The sequence below is a fragment of the Alligator sinensis genome, unplaced genomic scaffold (genome assembly GCF_000455745.1).
Source record: "Alligator sinensis unplaced genomic scaffold, ASM45574v1 scaffold994_1, whole genome shotgun sequence".
Classification (NCBI taxonomy): domain Eukaryota; kingdom Metazoa; phylum Chordata; order Crocodylia; family Alligatoridae; genus Alligator; species Alligator sinensis.
Genome location: NW_005842488.1, coordinates 1,075,268 through 1,092,308, shown reverse-complemented (window position 1 = coordinate 1,092,308; position 17,041 = coordinate 1,075,268). Strand labels below are relative to the sequence as shown.

At 55.5% G+C, this 17,041-nt stretch overlaps 1 long non-coding RNA gene across 1 annotated transcript in view; it reads left to right on the top strand.

Moving 5' to 3' along the window:
* Window positions 1-5,929, top strand: part of LOC112551514 — a 66,391-nt gene extending 60,462 nt beyond the window's left edge. The window contains exons 2-3 of the long non-coding RNA XR_003095800.1: window positions 4,976-5,107; window positions 5,801-5,929. This is a non-coding gene — a long non-coding RNA (uncharacterized LOC112551514). The remainder of the gene's footprint in view (window positions 1-4,975; window positions 5,108-5,800) is intronic.
* The last annotated feature ends 11,112 nt before the right edge of the window (window positions 5,930-17,041 follow it).

Genomic DNA, 17,041 nt, shown 5'->3' with positions numbered 1-17,041 from the left:
AATAACAGCCACGACAGATGGGACTCGAGGCAAGCGGGCTGTGCACCCAGCCTGGCGCGGCCCCTCTTGCCGGCAGCAGTTTTGCTGATGTCCTCATTGCTGGCTTCCTCCTACGCCTTGCCTGGCCTGCTCTCTCCCTCCGTAGCACCTGCTGGGCCTGGCTGGCTCTTCCGTCGTCTCTGGTGGGAGAGGGAGCCCGAGAGAACAAGCAAGGTCTGCGGTGTTCTTTCCAGCCCCGCTGATGCTGGTTCAAATCCAGCCTGGGGGATGGATGTGGCTCCTCTCTGGTGGTTGGTGGCAGCCTTGGGCGTGATGGACGTGGAGCGAATGCAGATGCAAGCACCACTGGCATCACTGGTGGAGCATGGGGTGACCAGCAGAACTAAAGGCGAATCCCAGCAGCATCAGCAATGGTATACACTTTGACCCAGGCTGGAGCAGGCCCGAGGCAGTACTTCAGCCGAGGAAGGTGAGGCATGGATTACCCCTTCCTTTTGACTGCGAATTGGGGCTGGCTCAGCCATCCAGGAGGGGAGTCCGCTTTCACTGCAGACATGCTGGCAGTGGCAGGAAGGCCCCCAACACCCCCTTGCCACCCTGATCTGCAGGGACGCCTGTGTGGAGCCAGTCCTCAATTTCCTCCACCCCCTGATTTCTCCATCAGTGGTACCAGTGGAGAGGGGAGCACTGCTCTGCTTGCGTCTAGCCTGAGATCCATCCTCCTTTTGGCTCATCTCCCACCATTACTGCTGGTGTTTGATGGAGAGGGAAGGCAACATAGTCCCTGAGATGTGCAGCTAGGTTTTCCAAGGAGCCCAGCTCCTATTGTTCTCGCCCGAGGGGGTCTTGTGAGCAGTCCCCATTGTTTTCAATGGCAGGTGCCGGGTGCTGACAGTCACCAAAACTTCTGATGCCCGATGGTGGCTAACAGCCTTGTCCGCCAAGGAAGAGACTGTCACGGGCTGCTCTCTGCAGAGGGGCTGCCCATAAATCAGGGCTCCTAGACACAGAGTCCAGGGACCTCCCGGGGCAGGAGGAGGTTTCCTCTTTATTGTGGATGAAATGCAGAGATGGGCTTCGGCAGAACCACCGGCCCATATAAGCGGAGAGTGTTTGGGGATTTGGAGCAACAGTGATTAAATTCCTCAGGATCGCTTCGGAGATGCAGGAAAATCAGCTCCCGGGTGCGTCTTGTGTGGTGCAGAATAAAAAGCAAAGCCTTTGTAGCTGCCGGCTGGGTCCGAGAGACAGAACTCAGACAGCAAACACTTAATTACTTGTTGGGCTTTGGGAGGATAGACAGGGCTGCTTTGGATTGTCTGGCGGATCAATACGGATATTAAATTCCTCGCCAACCATTCATGGCCTCGCTCCATCTAGCCCTCCTTGGTTACCTGCTATCTCGGCGCAAGGCTGGGGTCGGTGTCTGCGGGAGGATAATTGTTTATAATCATTAATGAATCGCCTGCTGACAGATAAACTTTGCTGCCCATCTCTCTGGGCAATCAGAGCATCGGGAAAGCACGTGGCTATTGGAGCCTCATTACTGTTTCGCTCCGTATTTTCTCCCCGGCCGCAGGGAAAAGGCATTGTGCTGGTAGTCTCGGAGAGTCTAAATCCCAAGGCCTTGGACTTTGCATGGATCCTTCAGGGAGCCAGAACGTGAGCCCCCGCCTGCCCAAACTCCCACTCCCCACCTAGCAGCGAACGCCGTAGCGTGATTCTGGTATTATTACTATTGGTTGTTAAGCACCGTCAATTGAAAAGAGCTTATCCAGTTGCCTTAATCTAGAAGCTAAGTGGCTTCCTGATGGCCCGGTTGCTGCCCACACACCACCCCCAGAAGAAAAGAAATCTTCCTTCTCCTTGCTAATGCTCTCAAGCCGCACGTTGCAAGGCTTGGAGCTCGGCTGCTGAAGTAGCTCCGGCCTCCTCAATTGGCAAAGGAGGCCGGAGATTATTCCCGCGTTAGATTTGTCAGGAGGTGTGAAGCCTTGTTAGGAAACAAGCAGGTCCTCCTGCCAAGACCGGCACACGTGAAATGCCTCTATAAGTTGTCATGGGGGCGGGCGGGAATTATGGACCATCTCCACTGGCTTTTGTGGAGTGAGCCCCGAGTTACACCACTGCAAAATCTAGCCCGTGGTCTTATCGGGGAGTGCAGGAGGGTGTGTGTCTGTGACGGGGAGCGCTCATCCTTGTCTGGCCCTTGTTACTAATTATGGACTGCATTGCTGAGTTGGGATCCTGCCTTGGAGCGAGCTGGGACGTGTGAGTGTGACGTGTGACTAGCTTCTGTCTCCATCAGTCCTGGAGCCCGGGAGCAAGGAGCCAGGGGATGGAGCCAGCGGGTGCTCACGGCAGCAAATGAAAAGCAATTCCTTCTTCACCCAGGACCGGACCCTGTCCTCGACTGCGCTGGCTCACAGCCAGCATCGCTCCACCGATTTCAGCGCAGCGGTGCTGGAGTCCTAGCCTTGGCTCGGGATCTCCCTCGCTGCAGGGGCTCCTCCGGCCGGCTGGTTTTGTAAAAAGGGTGGGTAATTTCATGACTGATGATAACACGGCTCACAGAGTGACGGCTCTGAGTGTTGCCACAGCATCTTTCAGCCCACACGAGTTTGCAAGCCATGCCCCCAAAGTGCAGCCAGCTCGCGGGCGGCAACCAGCCAGCGTGCTGGAAATGTGGGATGCATTCGTTGATCAGGGTCAGCGGACGAACCCCTGCTGTTCCCCAGCGTGCGGGTGGGCGCAAGGCTTTGACGTGTCGTGAGAAGGAGATGGCAGAGTGCGTGGTACCCAGGAAGGCTGCTGAGTAACGATCAAAGCCCGAGCGTCAGCAGGCTGAGATCCGCCCCCACCTTGCACACAACACCTACGCTCTGGGCTGGCACCCAAGCTCACCCACTTCCTGGCATTTGTGAGCAGCAGTGGAAATAATGCAACGTAAAGCTCAGCCGATGCTTCCTCCCACTGGTGACACCACTCCTCAAGTTTCCCTGCAGGGCTCTTCTATCCCAGACCCTACTTCTCTCAACCGGGAGCAGAGCCATGCCCTCCCGTCCAGCCAAGGTTAACGGCAGCTAATGAGATGCTGCAGGAAGTCATTAGGAGTCAATCACCGCTTCCTGTCCTCTTCCAGAGCTGGGTAATGGGGTGGGACCAACCGCACCCTTCTGCATGGCAGCCGGGCATTGCTATGGCCCTGGGTGCAAGCCAAGGGCAGCGTGTGTCAAGAAGGAACATGACCGCTTGTAGTGATGCTTGGATTACTAGATGCAATAGGGAAGGAATGAGTGGCACGGGGCCAGTCCATGGGCTGGATCCCATGCGTGGGGTCGGTCTGCAAACCTGATCCGCTGCAGGGTTGGTCCATGGGTGCAATCTGACATGCAGCCCGATCTCAAGTGCTGCATCCAGCTGCACACCAGCTGGATCCAGCCTTGGATGACCCCATGTGCTGGCTCCACCTTGCATCAGCATAATCGAGTGCTCAGGCCCACGTCACCCGGCCTGGGGGCTCCCCACAGGTCTGGAGGTATGGCAGCCGGGGAGCGGCAATTAGCACTGCCATTGCTCCCTTGCTGCCAGACTTGCAGGAAGGTCCATGGGCTGAATCCGGCCCATAGGCCGGAGGCTGAGTACTTCTATATTAGGGGAAGATTCACTTTCCTCGGTTGCATTCGGTGACAGGCATTACTGGAGACAGGATGCTGGATTGAATGGACCAGCCTTAGCTCTGGAAGTCCTGGGCTCTCAGCCTGGCAGACCCCTGGCCCAGCTCATGGTACTGCTCAGCACAGGGGTTTCCTATGTACCCCCCTCCAGCCAATCTGCTGATTTGCAAAGGCAGAGCAGCGGGTTCCCATGGTGCAATGAAAGGGCTTTGCAGCCCTCCGTTCCCATCCAAGCTCGCTTCTGCCTAGCAAGCCCAGAGTTCCTCCTGGTGCATCTCGTCCCACTGGGTGGGCCCAGGGGAGGTGACCGCTCCAGGGGAGAAAACCTGTCTTTGTAATTAAGCAAAGTCGTGAAAGGTTGCCATGGCACTGGAGCGGAGAAATGAAGCTGTACCTTTATTGCCGCGCTGGAAATTCTTGTCATTAGTGAGCCCTTCTGCTCAAGGGAGACACAACTCTCTGAAGTCGAGGAAGCCACCTCAGCCTTGCCCGGATGCCCCGTCCTCCACCGTCTAGCTGAGCAGAGACGGAGGGTGGCCGGGCGGCTGGCCAGGAGGGAGAGCCACCGTCATGCAAGGGGCTGCGTGCTGGGTGCAACAGCTTAAGACAGCCTCGGGGCTGGGGGCCGTGGGCGCGGGTGTCGGCGATGCCTCATTGCCTTCCCTCCTCTTCACCATTTCTCCTTCAGGATAACTCCCTTTCCCCCCTTGCTGTATGGGCCACCTGATTCAGATCCCAGCTCCTCCACAGACTCCCTGTGTGACCATGGGCAAGTTCTTTCTGTGCCTCAGTTTCCCTTTCACTGTCTTGCCCCTTTGGGTTGTCAGCTCCTTGGGCTGGGGACGATTTCCTCCTCTGGGTCTGTGCAGCGTGTGGCACAGTGAGGCCTGATCTGAGCTGATGCTTCTGGGAATACCAAGAGCCACGGCTGGTTCTGTCCCCGCGCCTAGCTGTCAGTCTCCTTTAATAGACAAGCCGTGGATGAATTGCTCGTTCATGTCTTTCTCTGCCGTACAAAGATTGGGCAAGGAGCTGCTCGTGCAGATGCTCGGGCTGTTTACCTGCCCAGGGTGGAAGAGAGAAGCTATAGTGACTGATGGGGGCAGAGCTGGGGGATAGGCTGGCACCCCGGGTGTAGGGTCAACCCCCCGGCCCGTTCTCAGCTCCACCTGGCGTTCAGCGAAGCTACATGCAAAACCGTCTAGTTGGCCCCAGGCAGCTGGGACCCCTGCACTTCACCCTTCTGCGGCATCCCAAATCTACTCCCCATCTCACCCACTTATTTGTTTCCCCCTTAGGCTCCTAGCAAGACAACGCCAGGATGCAGCTTCTGCGCCAGGCTAGGGCTGTGTGGATGCTGGGTTCTGATGCTGGGTCCCTTTCCAGAGCAAACCCTGCTCTCTGTCTTGTTTTAACAGCTCTGGAGCCAGGTAAGCAAAACCTTTTAGTCTCTTGCTGCTTGGCAGACATGTGCTGCTCCTCTGTGGAGCCCCCTTCCCTTACCCAGAGCCCTGATAGCTCCTTTGTGGAGCCCCCTCTGCCCCTCTTTGCATGCCTGTGGATTCATCCATCCCGTGCCCCGTAGCTCAGCTGGACAGGGGCATGGGGCATCAATCAGCCACGCTCCCACGCTTGCCAACCAATGAAATGCAGCTCTCAGCAGCCATAGCCAGGGTTTCTGCTCCATCCCAATACAGTCAATGAAGTCCTAGCTTCAGTTATGGCATTACCCCTGCCCTGCACTCTTCTTAGGCCCTGCCTGCCATCATACTGTCTCTGGCTACAGCCTGAGCTGTGTGCTGGCAGGCCTGTCTGCTCACCTGCCCCCCCACTGTCTGTAGCGTGGTCTCTATGTCTGGGTGACCTAGCAGTGCCTGTCACCAGCCCAGCTTTGTTGGGATTGTGCACCCACTGCCCACCGTCCACATCCACCCCATTTCTTTCCTTCACAGGCTGAGGCTGCTCGGGCTTTACCCTCAGCAGCTGCCAGCACCCTCTTTGCTGAAATGCCCTAGCATTGGGCTGGGGGGATTGCACGATGTGGTATTTGATTGCATGCTTTGTGGTGTCCCCGAGTGCTCCAGCACTCTCTGCTATCAGTGCCTTTTGTTCCTCTCCGCCAGCACCGCAGCACGGTTGTACCTTCACACCCTCAGGTTTTGTGGGCTGGTAAGCACCGAGCGTGCAGCTAGCGCTCCTTGACTTGTGTCTACGGATCCTTGAACTCCAGCGTGGTCATCCATCCAATTTCCAGCAGCTGGTTTTTGCAAGAAAGGTGTGTGTTGTATGTGAGAAATTATGGTAATTTATTAAAATTATTATTATCATCGTCAACGATCATTGTCTTCATCATCATCGTCATTTGTTGTTACTATTATTATTATTATCATAATAATTTGTTGTTGTAGTGGTAGCAGTAGTAGCACGGGGCACCCTTAGCTGGAATTGGGGCCTGTAGGGCCAGGCACTGATATCCCAGCAAGTGCTGACCCTGCCTTACTGGCTTTATCATCTAAGCAAACTGCAGGTGCTTAAACGGAAGTGGAGGGGACCTGACCCAGGTCGCTCGCTGGGTCAGTGGCGAAGTGAGACACAGACCCCAGTCTTCCGCTCTCCCAGCTGCGCGCTTCATCCACCATCCCTGCCTCTGCGAACGGGCAGGCTGAGCCAGCGCTGGGTGCAGAGGCAGCGGAGGGACAGGAGGATGCTACGTGGCTAGCTTAATAACATAGAGAAATGAGTCAGTCGGTGAGCTGGGCATGGTGCTGGTCCCCGCGCTGCATGTGCAGGAAGTTGGTAATTAAGCACCACCCGGCTGCCTGCCTGGCCGTTGTGGGGGAGAGGTTTTACCATCTGCTCTTCCAGGGCTCAGGAGAGCTACATAACGAGCACTGATAATTAGTAAAGGCAGGGCCAAGGTGTTACAGAGGCAGTGCTGTTTCTGGCGACTCCTTACAGAGAGAACAAGGATGTTCTGCCCCTTCCCTGAGCCCCCGGTGCTATTTCACCTGCCTCTCCTTGCACAGTCCTGCTTGCTGCAAGCTCCCCTTGGCAGTCATTGACTCTTGGGTAGCAACTGTGCGTGGAGAGCATGCTATAGGTACCCTTAGGACCAGGGTGGGCAATTATTTGGGCCAGAGGACCACTTAGGGAGCTTTGGTGAGCTGTCGTAGGCCGAGTCAGCACCAGCCATGTCCCGTCCCCCGATTTTGGGGCTGGGGCCTGGGGCAGAGCCAGTCTGCTCCCCGCACACTCGTGCCTGCAGACCCGGCACCCTCCGCAGGGACGTGCAGGCAGTGGGTGGTGGCTCTGCCCTGGCCCCCAGCCCCTGTCACTGCCCCGTGATCCTGATCCTGGCTCCTGTCCCACTCCTGGATGCCGCTCCCCACCATTCTCCCGGCCCAGCATGCCCTGCCCATGCAGATCCCGTGGAGACCCTACCCGCCAGCCTGCCCGCTCTGTCCAGTGCCCCTGGCAGTGAGTGCAGGGTGGATGGGCCAGGGTACCCAGGCATCAGGGCTGGGTCCAGTGGCAGAGGCTGGCAGCGGGAGCTGGAAGCAGCTGCTGCTGCAGGGGCTGCCTGGAAGTGAGTCCAGCTGCCGCGCTGCTTCAGTCCCTCTGCACACCTGGGGGTGACGGGACTGGCGGTACGTGCCATAGCCCAAGCTGCCCCCCACACCTGGGCCAGGCAGGGCCAAGGGACCCATCACAAGCTGTATAAAATCCCTTGGCAGGCCGGACCCAGCCCGTTAGCTGTATTTTGCCCACCCCATTAGGCTCTGTGCTGCTAAAGCTTTACTCCTATGAATAGCCCTGCTGGAGCCCATTGGATTTATGCTGGAGTCAGGGTTGCAAGATTTGGCCCCTGAATTGTAAGCGCTTGGAGGGTGGGGGGGGATGGCACTGCTTTTTTTCTTAGCTGCTGTGTGTAACACCCTCCAGCACAGTGAAGTTCTGCTGTGATTCATCATTAGAATTAATTGAACCTGGGACCATTAATTCTGTGTCATTCGGTTCTATGGGGCATTTTTTTCTGGCTCAGTTAGTGTCCACCTAACTGTTCGGTCGGCCAAAATTCATCCCCACTTAACAACAGGGGCCTTGATCTAAAGAATCCATCCTTTCTACCCTTCTTGAAACCGTTCTCCTTTCTCCCTCGCAACCATCAGAGCGCGATGGAATCAACGCCGGCTTTAACAATGGCATTGAAAGAGCCAATTTAAAGTAGGGGATGAGCAGATGTTCCAATCGCACTCATTTGGCCAAATTTCCCCCATTAAAAACCCCTTGGATAACTCCATTGTGTATGGAAAGAAAATGCCTTTCACACCCAGTTTAATCTCATTAGCACCAAGTCAAACGGCAATCAGCCGAGGGATCATTGAAACAGCAGCCAGAAGAGCCCTGCCTTCTCCAGCAGCCCGTTCTCTTGCAGGTTGAATCATGGAAGTTGCAAGTGGTTTTCTTCCCCCTTTCTCAGCCGGGGCTGGGAAATGCATTTGGGTCACTGATCTGTGGGAGGGGGTGGTAGAAAGCCATACCTGCTGTGTGGCCCCTTGGGCGCCTTGCCTGAGATGAATTGGGCAGAATTTGGAGCATGTTTGTGGCAGGCAGGTGTGCCCACAATACAAATCCACCAGGACAATTGCTGGCAATAGTGTCATGCTTGGAAATCTCCACAGAAAGGCCAAGGGGGTGGTTTCTAGAGTGTCCTCAGGGATTTAGGAGCATGACTTTCTTTTTCAAGTCCATCCCCTCCAGAGGCTTCTCGGCTATGGAGTTGACTTCACTTCCTATGCCCCTTAAGGGGTTCTCCTTGTCACAGGTGAGATGCCCATGGCTGGGGTGGATGCGGTTGGCACATTGGACTGCCCCCGCTCTGGGTGTTAGGCCCTAGTTTAGCTCACATGTGTATCAATGGGATGACCTATGGGCTTCAGGCTTGGCATGGGGTGCATTTATTGGTGTGGTTGGACCGAGCCATCTGGAGGACTGTGGTATCTGGGGCAGTCAATGCGGCAGCTTCCCAGCAGCACAAACCGCTCTGGAGGTTGGCAGCAAATGCCGAAATATGCAGGAAAAACAGCAAGGAAGCGGCACTCCCTCCCTCTCCCTTGGCCCCAGCTTCCACCTGCGTGCCACCGCCACAGCACTGGGGACTGGCAGGTTTGGGGGCAGAGATCAAAGTCTTGGATTTTAGCAGCTGCTCACTCTTGGCTCCCTACAGAACGCTGAGTTTGCTGCCAACCCCTCTGCGTGCCAGCCCAGGTTGGGCTCCCAGTCGCACCCAAGGCCAGAGCATCTCCCTGTTTCTGTCCCCATGAGCCAGGGCTGCTGGAAACAGGAGAAACGTGGTCATTTCCTGGGGATCAACTCGCCTGAATGCCAAGCAGGGTTTGCACCCACCAACTCAAGCCCGAGATGGGCCAGCTCCTCCTTGCTGCTGTGCTTTGGCAGCTTCGGCCTTCCTGTCTTCCCCCTTCCTCCCTCGATGCTTGGAAGAGCCTTCAAATCCTTCCTCCTCTGAAGGCACTTCAAAGTGACCCCTTGTTGCTGTATGGCTGGAAGCTGGCATGGCCTTCTGGCGCATGCATCTGTATTGGGTGCATCTGCATGGGGCAAGGCACCTGGGCAGCCATCTGGGTTGGAGCTTGCACAGAGGCAGATAGGAGGCACACTGGAGTAGAGGGCAGTGTCTCCTGTGATCCATGTGCTCCAAGCCTCTGGGCAGCTCTCCAGCACCTGGTAATGATCTGATACATTAAGGGCTTAGTTGTCACCTCCTATCACTTCAGGCGGTAGCCTCCAAATTGAAGCCATTCTCCATATTATGGCACCAAAGCCCATGGAGCTGTGTCCCTTTTCAGCTGCTGAGGATATGGCCCTGAATGTCCAGTCAACTGATAAAGTCATGGGCTGGGAAGGTCCATCATGACGGTGGGGTGTGATGCAAGAAGAGGTTCGTTGCTGATGGGTGGTTTTCAGTAGCTGCTAGAAGCCGGTGTCCTGCCTGCAGGGTAGGACCACCCAGTAAAAGTTCACTCCTGTGGTGTAATGCCATGCCTTGGCATGTCATTAGTCACATGCCAAGCCATGCCAGACTTCCTTTGAGCCTAGCCTGGTTCTCACGGGGGCTTGGCGATGGAGTCTGCATCCCAACTTCTGCCAACTTTAGGGGCTTCCCGAGCTGGGTCCATCAGTGTTGATCTGATGGAGCCCAACGGGTGGGTGATATTCCAGTCCATCTTAATGAGATGCCACCGGCCAATCCCCTCCATAGGATTCCCTACTTATTTTTCCCACTCTGCTCTGGCTTTGCAGCCGCTGTTACTGCATACATGAGAACAAGCAGTTCCTGCCGGCTCCCTCTCTATGGCCTGGCTGTGGGGTCAGCGTTCAGCTGAAGCAACATGCTGCTTTATTTCAACATCAGGCTTAGGCAGACAGCGCCCAGCTGCTGCAAGCCAGCGCTCCGCACACGTACGGGTCTGACGCCAGGGCAGGCTGGGAGCTCGGCAGGTCCAAAGCACTACCAACATGTTTCGCCGATGAAGCTCCCCTGAAGTTATAGGTAGTTTACGAACGGGGCCCTTAGATCTTGTGTTTTCCGCCCCGCATTTTTGTGCCGAAACGTGCGGTTTCGAATGGAGGGGGTGGGAATACACAACAGGCTGCTGGAAGCCGGTGTTGCTCCGGTGGAACTTCATTAAGATGGATAAAGGGCAGCTCAAGTACTTGACTCTCTGGTTGCTGTGCGTGCACTTGGTAGGGTATCGGCGGCTCGCCGTGCATACACGATGCGCGCTCCCCCTGTGAAGTCTGGATTCGTATGCCTGTGCCGTGCTGCAGGGCGAGAAAGTTTCTGACATGGGCAGCTCTGTTCTCTCCGCTTCTCCTTCCTCTTCCGCCTTGCTCCCCATGGCTCCGGTGCTGGGTGCAACCTCAAGTGTTGCACTGAAAGTGTTTTGTCTTAATAATTAGGCAGAATTGCCACTGCTGGCTCGTGTGGGTCTTGGTGCCATGAAGCGACTATGAGTTTCTCTCTTGCAAGGGCGAGTGGGCTCAGGGTGATGCCCTCCACCGCTCCCGCGTGCTGTTAAAACAACCGACACGTTGCACGTGGAGGTAGCTGCATTTCGGCGCGGTGGGAACGTGATTTCCATCTCTCCCCCGGTTGCAAGTGGCTTTGGCCTTCTATGGGATGAATGCACTGTTGAGGCAAGAGGCTTATATTATTTTACTTCCACGTGGAGCCTGGTTTTCAACTGCCTTTAATGGAAAGAGGCCCACGTGATGCCAGCTTCAAGGCCGAGTTTCCTTTACTCGGCTGATTTTCGTTGTTCAAGATCCAGCTTGAAAACCCTTAAAACCAGGCCTGATTTTCAAAGGGTGAGTTTTAAATGCGTCGTGAACGCCAGGCCCCTCTGCAAGGGCTTGTGTTGGTCGCTGCCGATGCCCAGCTACCGTCCGAGAAAGCGCTGCCACCGCCTTTGTCGCGCTGTTTTCTTTGTGTCTTGTCGATTGGTTCCTCAGTGTAAAGAAGGGGATTAATGCAGAGATAGAGCAAAATGGCCAAACTACGTGCTCGCGCGACGATGAATTAACGTGGCACAGAAAGTGGAAAATTAGATTCGTAGCGCGCGGGATTTTCCACCAGCCTTTGCCTTGCTAATCCCCCTGGCCCCGACGGGTTTTGCAATCAGTGGCTCTGCCAGTCTCTCTCAGCTGCTGCCCTCAAATCCCTTCTTTTTTTTTTCCCCTCCCTGCCCCACATTTCACGGACATCCGTTGCCCTTTCACTGGCTCTGCCCTTCTGTTGAGATTTCTGCTGGGGTAAAAATAGCCAAAGAGATACAGAAATAGATGGAAGGAGCTGATTATGCAAAGGCTGTTTGTGCTTGCCCGGTTGCCTATTTAATTTCAGCAAAAAAAAAAAAAAAAGAAAAGAAAGAGATGCTTCCCTTCCAACCTCTGTCTTGAGCGAGAGATTTTGGATGGAGAAATGTAATGGTGTAGATCCCCGCCAGAATGAAGAATAGCGTTCCCCGGATTAGTGAGCGCTGTTAATCACCGGGATCATCTAACAGATCAGAGCGGCACTGATGAAGCTATTCCCAGAAGCACCGATGAATACTGGCTTTAGGCCCACTTCTGCAACCACTCCCAGACCCTCTGCAGAAGCCAGTGGGAGCCTGCAAGCTTCAAACCAGCTCCAACTGGACGGTGGGATACCTGCCTCTACTAGGATCAACTGCAAAGCAGCTTCCTCTGCATGGAGCAAACCAGGGCTGTCACCGTGGCCATTTGCTGGGGCTGACAGGACTTTAGCACTAATTCTGTATTATTTTTTGGTGCATTCAGAGGACTTGGCTCCAAGGAGCCAGTTGTTGTACATGCCTTCGCCTGCCACGGGGTGGAGATGTGAGCACAAGTTATATATTTAGCAGCCTTGGGGGCACAGCTGGCAGCTGCTGGTGCATTGCAGCAGATGGGCCGGCAGGGGGGGTTTAAAACATTGGTTTAATATGGGTCCCACCAAAAAGGCGCTTTAGGGTTTGCAGTATCTTGGTGGATTTTTCCGGGAAGAAAGCAAAGGTGGCAAAGCAGGCTGCACATCCACCTCTTTGGAATCCCTCCAACGTCGTGGGTTTTGTTTTGTGCCGGGCAGTTCGGAGCCACTGCCACACAGCTCAAGCTCCCGAGAGAGAGAGAGCCGGGGAAGGAATTAAGCACCATGCAAAGCTGGCATGGGTCCCCTGGGAGCCCTTCAAGTGACTTCTTTAAATCTATCTTTCATCTTTTTTTTCTCTTCCTCCCGTCATGTGTTGAAATATGTGATTGCTGCCTTTCTGCGGGTGACAGCACCTATCATTTCTAGATGTGATCTGTTCCCTTGCAGTAGGTTCCCACCCGCTGGCTCCCAGATGCAGATATTCCAGGCAGTGGGCACAGGCCCAAGCCCATGATTTTTGGCTCTCCTTGTTCCGCCCGTCTGCCCCGTTGTCCACACACCCTCCCTCGTTCCTATCCTTTTTTCTAGCCAACGGATGTCTCTTCCATCTCTGGGATCAGAGCTGCTCTGCAGCTTCTTCGGATAGTGGTGATTCTTGCAGGAGAACATCCCTGTTTAAAGCAAGCATTGAGATCTGTTTTGTGAGCAACTGGTGTGTCAGTGTGCAGTGCACGCGCCTGTGCATTTGCACTTGTACCCTAGTGGGCACACACAAATGCTCACAGATACATGTGTGCACATACTGCGTACTCTCTCGTACACATGCACACTTTCATGTATAAGCTTTCACAGGCAAATGGGTGTGTAGGTGCACACTGCAAACACATATGTGCATGCATACACATGCACACACACACGCACATACCCTGGCCTGCACCCATACACTTACATCTGCCCATTTTCCCTGCAAACTCCGGCACAGAGTAGGAGCAGGTTCCCCGACACCTTACCCCTGGGAAAAACACTTCCACCCCTGGGTCCCCCATGAGCTCCTGGCACAGAGCAAACAGGGAGGAGCACCAGGGCCCCTCCAGCCTGGCTCCCTCGCCCCACACGGCCATGCTTATCTCTGGCCTGTCAGTCGTGTGGCAGGTGCCCTTTGCTGCCTGCTGACGTGCTGCGCATGTTGGATAAGAAAGGTTAATTGAAACGTATGCGAGCCCTCGGGAAGCTCCAGGATGTCACTGTCAAACCTGTCACTCAGCCCCTGTTCTTGGATCCGTCTGCAGCCCGCTGGCACGCGGTCTGATCCAAGGGCAAGGATCTCATTGCAAAAGGGGCTGCACCCAGCCCTGGGGGCTGGCAAAGTCTTTGGAGCCCCCCCTGATTAGCAGGTGCCACAGGGACCCGTCTGGGTGGTGTTCTCTCACCCTTGCGGGTGGCACGCAGGGACGATGAGCCTCTTGCCTGCCTGGGCAGAGGGGTGCCCAAGGTCCCGGGTGACTGACGAGCGCCACATCAGTTCCCAGCAGCATCAGAGGCGCCCGGCTCCATCTTTGCTTTACCTTCATGCACGTTTGCTGGAACAGGGTGTTTGATCTTAGTGCGCCGGCTCAGCTGGAACCGTGCGCTCCTGCCTTCCCGGCCCCTCTGCTAATGTGCTTGGTAGCGACCTCCTTCTGGGACACCTGCCTGGCAGCCCTGGGCTCATCTCCTTGCAGCAGCACAAGGCAGGGCACTTCAATCCATCTGCTTGTCTGCCACGATGCTGTCTGCCAGGCTTCCCTGCCCAGCAAGGGGCTGGCCCTGGAGGCCTCGCTGGCTTTACAAAGAGCGTTCTGGTTTAGGATAGACATCTTAATTCAGCGGCTTCCCTCTGGGCAGCGCTCAGTTGGGTTTCACCTCTGGGGCTCTGAGAGTTTGCTTGTGGAAGAGCCTCTGAAGTGCTTCAAAGGGGATGATGCCCCAGGGTCCAGGGGCAGGTCCAGGTCCAGGCAGCCAGGTCTAGAGGCCAGGTTCACAATGGTATTTAGGTGGCTACAGATACCCAAGAAGATTTGCAAATGTCTAACTCCCCTGGTACATTGGCAATTCCACTAGGTCTGTGTCTTTAAGCCCCGGCATCCCCCTGTGAATCTGTCCCCAGCTTCATAGATCAAACCACGTGGGGTCTGCCTGGGTGTCTCCAGCAGCATGCAAAATATACCAGTCAGATTGGGAACTTGTGTCTCCTCCTGTGGATGCGTTGTGCTCAGGACTGTGCAGGCACAGGGTCGGAGTCGATCCCTGCCCCACAGAACTTACAGCTGTGCTGGACAAAGGCAGGGGCATCTCCTTCTTACGGGAGAGGTGAAGGGATTTGCCCAGGGTCACACAGGCAGGCAGTGACAGAGGAGAGACTTGAGAGCAGCTGCTCTGAGTCCCAGACCGGTGCGTAAACCAGCACGCTGGCCTCCTGCTCCAGGAAGTTTCAAAGCAGTCTTAGACCAGGGTACAATGCACAGCCCTTAGAGCTGTGTCGTGGAGCTGGGCACTGGGAACATGAGAAATAACCCTTAACAGTGTGTGTGCTGGCAACAAGCGGCATTCAGCTATTAATTCAGCTGTTCTAAGCTTCGAGACAAGCCAGGCAGGGCCAAAGCTGGTGGGATAAGCTGGGATCCTGGATGTGACCAAACTGTAAAGCCAAGGGCTCAGATTCCCACTGGACAGGCTTGGGGTAAGAGCCTGTAGGCCACAGGAAAACCAGGGAGAGGACAGGTGCTGTCTGCAGCTGCTGATGGCGTGGAGGTTCCTTCAAATGCTTTCTAAGCCCATGGCGCTTGACATTTTCAGCCTCAAAGCCCCCTTCCTTAGCTTCAAAGCCCTTCTTGAAACATGCCAGCTCCTCGCTTTCACTCCTTCCTCGGCTCCCACAAAGCAGCAGAGTCGTCCCTTCAGTGCGATGAGCAGCAACCACACAGCAGGATGACGCGGTGGATTCCTGTTGGAAATCTCTGGGTTTATCCTGTGAATCATGGGCAGGTGTTTGCACACCTGACGGTGCTAATGCTGAGCATCCCCCTGGAAAGGATCTCAGAGCACCCTGGTGGGGAATCCCTGCTCCAAAGCAAAGTCATCAGCTTCACGCTGGCTGCGTCGTTACTGCGCCGTCATTTAGGACTTGCATACACAAGTACTAAATGACTGCTCAGTAGCCGGCGTTAATGCACGGTAGCATCCCCGCACGGCTTTTTGGCGACGCTGACTGCGCAGTAGTGTCACACCATGCTTCATGCCATGCAACGCTACCGCGCAGCAGCAACGAGCTACCGTGCAGGCAGCGTCTGGGGTAGATGCGGCCACTTGTGGAGGATCCCAGGCTCAGGTATGCTGGTGGGTGGATCCAGGAGATTAGCACTGCCTCCCACTCCTCAGTACTTAGCTGAAGGCTCCCGAGGCTGCTCCCCTTAAGCACAGCCCGCTTTCCCCAGGGCAAGCCCAGGACTTCATGGGGGCTGCAGGAACCCTCTCCATGGTTGAGGCAAGTGTGTGTTGGCTCTGGGTGTCTCTGAGCTGGGCACTGCTGTGCTCGGAGAGCAAGAATTGCTGTTGCATGTTGGAAGCGGATGCAGGGGTGTTTTTCTTCTTGCCTAGAGCAGCTTGAGCTCGAGGGGAGGTTTTCAGTGTTGGGGTTCACCTGTATGAGGCTGTTGTAACAGCAGGGTTTGTGTTACACAGCCTGGCTGGCCCCTTCTCATCTCGAAGCTGGTGGCTTCTGGCCCCAAAGGCCCCGAGTGCCTTTTAGGAGATGCCTGCCCTATTTGGAGCTGCGAAAACACATGGTGGTCTTCCACCATGGGGTGATTGTGTTTGCTGTGCCTGCCCCCCCGGGGCTTTGCTGTAGTGCGGTGCATGCATGTGAGAGACCCTGTGGGCGTTGACAGGCAGAGGTGATACTGTGGCAGGCGGGGGGGAAACTTTCTGGTGGGAACGGACCTTTCCCATCTCCATCACACCTTGCATGGGTTCTCTCAGGAGCTGGGTCCCTCGCTGACCGTGCCATCGGTGACATGGCCCCCTCTAACCATCCCCCTGAGCCCACGGGCACTGGAGGGCATGACTAGCTCATGTGTGGCTTGAGCCCTGTGGGATGGGGTGTGTGTGCTATGGCTGTAAAGACTGAGGTCTGCATGGGTGTGCAGAAGCGGGGACAAAGCCCCTGGCCCTGGGCAGCAGAAGGGCTGGGTATAGCCAGCAAGGGGGCAATGGAGTATGGCCCAGTTGGCTTGAGCAGCACAGCATGTGCAAAAGGGGCTTTGCCCCTCCTTCATATTCCCACTGCACATCCTGGGGGACAGCAGAGAGACCAGTGACACCAGTGAGCCCAGTGCCCCTCACCTCCCTGCAGCCCCCAGCTTCCCCCAGCACCTTCTTGAGCCTGCCCTGCATTTGTTCTAGTTCGGAGCCAACCAAATCTGCATGTAAATGGGGATATTTAAAGGCAGCGCAGGGCGGGGAACCGAAGGAATCGATTTTCTAAGTGGGAGGGCGGTGTGTTATTTTTATATTTTATTGGATACGGAGCTTAAATCTGGTCTCTGCAAGCGGAAGGGAAAGGAGGGTGGGGGAGGGAAAGCCAGGCTCAGCTTCTCCCACTCTACCTAAATACCAGAAATGGCTCCATGCAATCAGGAGAAGTATTCCAGCCTCTTTATTCCCCCACCTGGCCCCCCTAAGGCAGGGAGGGCTTGTCTGCTCCACTTCCAGGCAAATGGAAACACTTTTCCATGCCCCCCACCCAGTCTCATCCTGTCTTCAGACTGAAGCATGTGTCCCCTTTGCCCACGTGGTGCAAGTAGACATGTGTGGAAATGCCACATGAGATGGTGGAGAAGACCCTGGGCTGGGCTGGAGACCTCTCTCCTTTTCT